General features: G+C 42.9%; 1 long non-coding RNA gene across 4 annotated transcripts in view; it reads right to left on the bottom strand.

Moving 5' to 3' along the window:
• The window catches only part of LOC102994613 (uncharacterized), a 40,748-nt gene extending 32,720 nt beyond the window's left edge, over window positions 1–8,028 (bottom strand). For 3 of the 4 annotated variants that reach the window (XR_008618971.1, XR_008618969.1, XR_008618970.1), the window contains exons 1-2: window positions 7,677–8,028; window positions 5,564–5,702 (exon numbers count right to left, since the gene is read on the bottom strand). This is a non-coding gene — a long non-coding RNA (uncharacterized lncRNA). The remainder of the gene's footprint in view (window positions 1–5,563; window positions 5,703–7,676) is intronic. The other variant, XR_003682528.2, reaches the window with a different exon arrangement.
• Window positions 8,029–8,210: the final 182 nt, after the last annotated feature.

Genomic DNA, 8,210 nt, shown 5'->3' with positions numbered 1-8,210 from the left:
TTGTTTTTGTTTTTGTTTTTTGCGGTACGCGGGCCTCTCACTGTTGTGGCCTCTCCCGTTGCGGAGCACAGGCTCCGGACGCGCAGGCTCAGTGGCCATGGCTCGCAGGCCCAGCCGCTCCGCGGCATGTGGGATCCTCCCGGACCGGGGCATGAACCCACGTCACCTACATAGGCAGGCAGACTCTCAACCACTGCGCCACCAGGGAAGCCCTACTATTAGTTTTTAATTAAGAATTTACACTAGTGATTTGAAAAAATATTTTAAGCCAGATAGAAGTAAATAATATGAAAGTAAAACTTCCCCTTTTCCTCTCCACCCATCCCATGAATTCATATTCCTTAGGAGTAACTGCTGCTAATTGTTAGACCTTTTTATTTAATGCACATATAGGTAAACATATATACACAGTTTGTTTAAGAAAAAATGACTCTTCTACATATTGAACGTTATTTAATCATAGCAAAAAAATCAAGCAACATAACTGTCTGAAAATAGAAAAAGAGTTAGATAAATTATGGTATTTTTAACCTAATGTCACACTATGCGGTCATCAAAAATCCGGGGAAGCACTGGCAGGAAGAGCTGGGGAAGAGGTAGAAGGATTTGCTGGTCACTGTGCCTTGTTGAGCAAATTACTGAGCCTCATTGAGCCTCAGCCCTTTCACCTAAACAGTGAGGGTAATGAGATCTACCTTTAGAGTTGTTGTGAAGATTAAATTGATTAATTATGTAAAACATCTGGGATCGCACGAGGTCTGCTAGGCACCCACTATTACTATAAACATTGAATGATATTATACGAGAACATTTTATTATATGAAAACATTGAATGACATAAGAAAATATTCATAATACACTAAGGGTCAAAAGCTTCTATAAAAGAGTATATCCACCATGACATCAATCATCTAATATATTCTAATAACTTACACGGTACATTTATGCATTAAAAATAGCCTGGAGAGAAGTTCACCATAATGTTAATAGTGATGAAGAGAGAGGTTAAAAGTGATTTTCATTTTCCTCTAAATAGCCTTATTTTTCCCTACAGTTTTTTTCAAAATTTCTTCAATGAACATTTTAATTTTTATAATCAAGAAAAGATACAATGCATTTTTTTTTTTTTTTTTTTTTTTTTTTGTGGTATGCGGGCCTCCCTCTGCTGCGGCCTCTCCCAATGAACATTTTAATTTTTATAATCAAGAAAAGATACAATGCATTTTTGAAGGCAAGAAATAAAAGAATATGCTTGATAATTGTAGGATGATGAGAGAAAATATAGAGCTTTTTCGTACCTGTAAGAAAATAAGCAATTTAAGTTCTGGGGTCTAGAGTTTGCTTCGTGGAGAGGTGCTGGAGAGCTGAGAAGAAATGTAAATTTCTCTAGATAAGAAGTAATGAAAAAGTACCTTAGAGTAGAAAGAAAAAAATAAGTAATAAATGTTAATACTGTGACACAAATGTTGTTAGGCAAATCTGATAACAGAGAGATACGGGAAAGCAACAATAACAAGGCTCAATAGAAATTCTACTTATTTATGGCATGGGGACTAGGGTGGTTCATGAAGTAAAACATGAAAAAATTCACTGCTCTATGAGAAATACACAGTCAGCTTTTTATTATCTATACTAAAGAATGGGAGAGACTCTATGAAATGCATTAATATATATTTTTATAGAGGATTCACCTCCCACATAATTTTTTCTTTACTTAGAATTTAAATGGTTTTATAATTCCTAAATATGTACCAGCTTAACAACAGAGCTAGAAGGCCTGAAAGTATCTATGCATTGAATTATTTATCCAATAAGAATTTATTGACCCGCTACTGGTGCAAAGAATTCTTAGCTGCTCTGTGGAATACCAAGATGCAAAAGACATGGATTCTCCCTGCACAGAATATACAGTTTAATAAGGAGGAGAAGGCACAAAATAAACAGCTAAAGCACAGCAAAGTAGACAGCAATCAGTACCATAACAGCAGTACGGATAAAAAGCTATGGAGTTTACAGAGAAAGAGAGGTTAGATTTGCAAGGTTCTACAAGGCGTACTGAGTCTCAGCCCTGAACAAGTGGGATCTTGATGCTTGGATGGGCAGGCAAAGACCTTTGGGGAAGAAAGAGCCCCTCGGGTGAGCACAGAGGCTGCGGTGCAAAGGATCTGCATGTGGCAAAGAGGAAGAGTATGTGAGGGGAGGTTGAAAATGGAATTTGGGAACAAATCAGAGAGGGGTGTCAAAACTAATCTGAAGAGTGAAATGATATAAAAGTACAAGGCAAAAATTACTCATAATCCCACATTCCACCTCGATAATAATGTAGTAAGTAGGTCTTTCCTATATGTATGGGCAGATATGTGTGGGAATATACATACCTTTAGAGAGAGATAATGCATATATTTTTACAAAGATTGCATCATTCTACACATACTATTTTCTTAATTAGCAAAAGTTATGATACTTCTCATGTCAATACTTTGACTACAACATGATTTTGACGAACAGCTTAGTCTTTCACAAATTACTTAACCAATCCCCAACTGTTGGACATTTAGGTTGTTTGCTGACGGTCTGTACATTTCTGGGTATTTCCTCGGAATACAATCCCAGAAGGAGAACTACTAGATCCTAGGATGCATACTTTTTTTTTCTTTTCTTTTTCAAGATGAAGATAGCTTTTTCTGCTTATACAAATAATACAATTCTTAATTTTAAAAACATAATATATGCTTCATATTAAAAATTCTGACCATGCAGAAAGAAATGATAGAGGTGAAATCCCACCAATCAGCAATAACCACTGTTAATGTTGTGTGTGCGTGTGTGTGTGTGTGTGACATTAACAGTACACACATATATACACATAACTTTTTGTGGCTTGTTTTTTTTCATCTTTACAACATATTTCGGACCTTACTCCTCATCAGTAATAAAAACAGGGCATGGATCCTTCTAAGGCTTTGATACGTATTGATAAATTTCCCTCAGGATGATTTACCTTCCTATCAGCAGAGTAAGAGAGTGCCCGCTTCCTCCACTTTTATATCCTTTTCAATCCTTTCCAACTGTATCAGCAAAAAGTGATATAAATCAATAGAATTATTTTACTTTTCTTAGTTTTCTAATGAGTTTGAAATTTGTATATGATGACTTCTTCAGTTATAATTTTTTTCTTTTTAAGATTTATAAAAGGCTAGCACAGGGAATTCCCTGGCAGTCCAGTGGTTAGGACTCCATGCTCTCACTGCCAAGGGCCTGGGTTTGATCCCTGTTGGAGGAACCGAGATCCCACATGGTGCACCGCATGGCCAAAAAAAAAAAAAAAAAAAAAAAAGCTAGAACACTTTAGTCAACACTTGCAAGTATTTTGGGCATTCAGAAGTTTTATATTTTAGTGTAGTCAAAGGTGATGATGCATCTAGCCATCTCTTCCTCTATGACTTCTGTCCCAGTGAAGGTTTGGGAGCCTGGGGGGAGAATTCCCAAGATTTTGTGACATGAGAGCTGGAGCCATGAGAAAGGTACTGAAGTGATCCAAGTAACCCAGGCCACTGACAAAAGGAATGAAACAAATTCAAGGGAGAGAAAGAGTCAACTGCATTTAGCAAGTAACTGGATGGGGAGAGAGAAAAAATTCACCAATGACCCCAAGGTTTTGAGCCTGGATATCATAAAAATACTGGTGTCATTAACACAGAGCAGCACAGAGTGGGTGACCTGGATCTGCTTAGAAAAGTGAGAAATTTCTACTTTGGGGTACAATTGTGTTAGCTAGCTTCCAAGATGGTCCTCAACACCCCTCACTCTGAATTCTTAAGGCCCAGAAACTGTGAGATAATAAGTGTCTATTATTTAAGCCACTAAGTTTGGGGTAATATGTTACACAGCAGTAGGTTACTCACACAGATACTACTTGAAGATATCTAGCTGGCTAATGAAATGCACAACTAGGGCTCTGGAAGATACCAAGGCTGGACAGAGTTTTAAGAGTGATCTGTTGAGTGGTAAAGATTGAAGGGAGGTGACTATCAGGTAACAGTACACAGAAAGAGAGTCGGCAAAGGGTTGGTGGCCGGGGACATACGGCGGGTGAGGAGACAAGAGCAGTCAGATAAACAAAAGAGAGAGAGCAGAATAAGGCCGTGGAAGGAAGCTCTGACAGGTCGCTAGACTAAGAGGACATTAGCAGAAGTATGCGGTGGATCCACGAAAAGGGACCTGTATTGGTAAGTAAAGCATTCGCCCTGAAGCTAATCATCTACACCTGAGTTTTCATGTAAGTTTGGGAAGTCCTTTTATTTTTCCCCCTTTTTTTTGGCTATGCTGCACGTCTTGCGGGATCTTAGTTCCCCCACTAGGGATTGAACCCACGCCCCTTCGGTGAAAGCACCCATTCCTAACCACTGAACTGCCAGGGAAGTCCCTATTTTTTCCCAATTTTTAAAAATTATGGTAAAATATATACAACATAAAATTTTTACCATTTTAACCATTTTTAAGTGTACAGTTCAGTGGCACTAAGTACATTCACATAAGTGCAACTTGATTCATCCATTTTGTACCCATTTTGTATGGAAGATTTTCTGCTGCTCTCACTTATAAATCCTCCAGAAGGCAACCAACGAGACTTGCCTTAACATGTATTCTAGCCCATAATGGACACTGTTATCCCCATATATCTGAAACGAACACAGCCACTAGAGAGGGTAACATAAACACAAACCAAGGGAAATTTAGCAAAAATGATTCCTCTTAAATCAAATATATTTAATTATTCTCCAAAACCATTAGACTAACAATAACATATGGTTTTCCTCCATTCCTTCAATGCATTCAATACATATTTTCGAGCACCTATTATGTGCCAGGCACAGTTCTGCATGGGGAAGGAGATAGACAAGAAATAAGTGAGCAGAGTAATTCCAGATCATTATAAATGCTACTGAGAAAATAAACCAGGGTGGTGTGATAAGGAGTGATTGAAGTCAGGGAGCTACCTTGGCTAGGATGCTTGGGGAAGGTCTCCTTGCGGAGGTGACCTGAATTTGGAGAGGCAGTCAGAGGAAGCGCGTGGCAAAACAGAGGAACTAGAGCAACGGAGGAGGGGCCATCTCGTAGACGTGCCATAGGATATTAAAAAAAAGATGTTATCACTGTAAGGAGTACCATAGGAGCCAGGGCGATAACATCTTTTTCTCTTTTCCTTTTTTTCTTTCTTTTCTTCTTTAAAAATAAGATCACTAGGGACTACCCTGGCAGTCCAGTGGTTGAGACTCTCTGCTTCCCCAGCAGGGGGCATGGGTTCCATTCCTGGTCGGGGAACTAAGATCCCGCATGCCTCGGCCAAAAAATAAAAATAAAAATAAAATTTAAAAATAAAAATGAAAATAAGATCATTGGTTGCTGTTTGGACAATGGACTTAGAAGACTGAACAAACAAAAGTCAACTCACTCACACTTGTAAAAAAAAAAAAAAGATGTGTTTCCTTGACAAACTGGATTAAAAGCCAGATGAATATACCACTGAAAATGAACAGGAATTTTAACTTCTTAACTTTACCTTTTCAAAATTGATCTCTTTTATAACACAGTGCTTGCTATCTGATTTCCCTTTGGCCAGGTATGCTTTCCCAAAGGCACCTTCCCCAATGGCTTTAATCATGTCATATTTATTCATGGTCTCCAATGCATGGAGTTACCTGAAACGAGAGCAATGAAATTTTATTGCACACTTTTCATAAATATGAACAAAATCAGAAAACTGACCACTACAACGTAAGAGAACTCATTTTGCTAAAACTTTCATTCTAATTTCGCCAAGACTGAATCATATAACTTTCCTTGTGGCCACAGGTAACAACCAAAGTGAGACAGAGCTTAGTCAGCTCCAAAGTCAGACTTGGGCTGCAGCTCAACTTTGATACACCCTAGTGTTGTCATCTCGGGCAAGTAACTTAATTCGTAAAACCTCTCTTTCCTAATTTCTGAAATGGAAATAACAATACCTGTTTTTCAAGATTGTTCTGAGAAAGAAAAATATAATATCCCCGTCTGCGCACCTCTAGGCAGCAGGAATTTTCCTGCTTGTGTGGTTTTACAGTCCAGCCTTTCTCAGTGGGGCGTTACTGCCCCCTAGGGGACATTTTGGAAACTTACGGAGTTTTTTTCCAGTTCGCAGAGATGGAGGCAGGCACGAAGGCTTTTTAGAAGCCATTGGGGTCTGAGATACTAAGATTCTGCGATGCTAGGGACGGTCCCGCACAGTAAAGGATTTTCCAGCGCCCCTACAACCTTAAAAAGTCTCCGTACACATTCATGTGCTTGGAAAAATCCGTTTGTAATTATCTGCTGCTACAACCAAACTATTTTACATCTAAATACAAAGTATATTTTGCACAGTTTTAATTAACACTGAATTTTCGAGGAATGCACCTACATGTAAATCAAGGCTTGACTTGTTCGGAACTTTACCAGGAACTGTTCACCGTTTTGGAAAATCACTCCCCCACTGGCCACGCTGCTCCTGGTAGCTGAGACCTAAAAGTTTGCAGCTGGCCTTATCAGGTGACTCCCTGCTACTTCACTACTTCTTCCAGTGTAGTAGTACCAAGAATTTACAGATTGAAATATAGACTTTATAATAAAGAGAGTCACTGTGGCATTTAGATTCGTCTGATCAGATTCGGTATGGCAGGAGGGTGTGTAAGGCCAAAGTATACAAGGGCCCCATCCAAGACCTATCCAGTCTGAATCCCCAGTTAAAAGGCCTAACATTCCCTTTGGTGCCTAAGCTCCTTTGATTTGGGTTTGTCACCCTCAGCCCAGGGTCCTGGCTTCTCGAGAGGGGAAGGTGAATTCTCCGGGGTTAGTAAGCGGTGTGTTCCCTTCCTCTCTACCGTTTCTTTGGAAACACGGTGCTTGTAACACAGGTACACCCTCAATAGCCCGTGGTCAAAAAACAGGCAATTCCCAGTGGGGTTGTTTCTGAACTGTCTTGGGCAGGTCCTTGCGGCCCAGCACTTGCCTCCGACCACTTGCCACCTCTCTGGAAGTTACGCGGCCGGGCGGCCCTCGGCCAGCCGCCAGCCGCCAGCCACCAGCCACCGGGGCTTTGGGTAAACTGCTCCACTGCATTTCCCCGTTATATTCAATACTACAGTTAGGGCATCATGCTGATTTTTAAAACCTGAGTGAGCATGCAGGTTATGTTTTTGAGTAATTTGTGTCAGTGCAGGAAGGGGGGACGATTAGGTGGGATGGGGCTGGAAGCCAGCTCCAGAGCCAGGGAAGGCGTGGGGACACTGGAGGGCCGGGTTTTGAGGGAGGCGCTGGCGGAACCGGAACTCGAGGGCACCTGCGCGGGAACTGAGGGACCGCGACGCTCCCGCCCCAAGAGGCACCGGCGGGTAGAAGACCCTAAGTTTCGGGGAAAGAATCCTTCTCCCTTAGAAACACTCTACGGGAGGCGGCCGGCGGGAAGGCGGCAGAACTCCCGCGGGGGCCAGGAGCTGGGTGCGCCGCGCGTTGCCATGGAGACCGACGCGGGCCGGGACCGGAGACCGCTGTTCTGCAGCTCGCGTCTTCCCAGGCGGGGGCTCCACCCTTTCCCCGGGGCTCCCGGAGGCCCTGGGGGCAGCTCCGGGTTCGGACTGAGGGCACCACCCACAGCATACCTGCTCCGCCGGCTCCGCGGGGCCAGAGTAGTGTCCCGGGTGGGTCCGGGTTCCAGACGCCTCTGCGCCCGCTGGCGGCCGGGGCGGAGCCGCGCTAGGGAAGGCGGGCGGGGCGCTGGGCCAGGGCGGCGAGAGGACGGGTCCACACAGTCCACCCGGAAGAGGGCTGGGGGCCGGCCGCGGAGTTTGGAGACCTGGCCTCGTCACCTCCGTCACCTTAGGTCGGGACTCCTCTGCTTACACTCGACAAGCATTCCGCTCCCGCTCCCCGTTCTTGCTTACGGTGTACCAGAGGCTTTGCATATATTCTCTTTAGGCCTTGCGACAACCGAGTCAGGTAGTAGTTGCCCAGCTTTACAGTTGAGCTGGACTGAGAGTTTCTCGTGCAAGGTCTCAAATACTGTCAAGAGATGGAGACTGGAACGGCGCCCTGCTCTTTTGGCCACAGCTGGCGGCCTCCCATGGGGTCCTCTTATGAAACGGGCTACTGCCCAGTGGTCTGCAAACATGCTGTCTCACCATCTCCCCATTGCC

The sequence above is a fragment of the Physeter macrocephalus genome, chromosome 13, assembly GCF_002837175.3.
Source record: "Physeter macrocephalus isolate SW-GA chromosome 13, ASM283717v5, whole genome shotgun sequence".
NCBI lineage: Eukaryota > Metazoa > Chordata > Mammalia > Artiodactyla > Physeteridae > Physeter > Physeter macrocephalus.
This window is presented reverse-complemented; position numbering and strand designations above follow the sequence as displayed.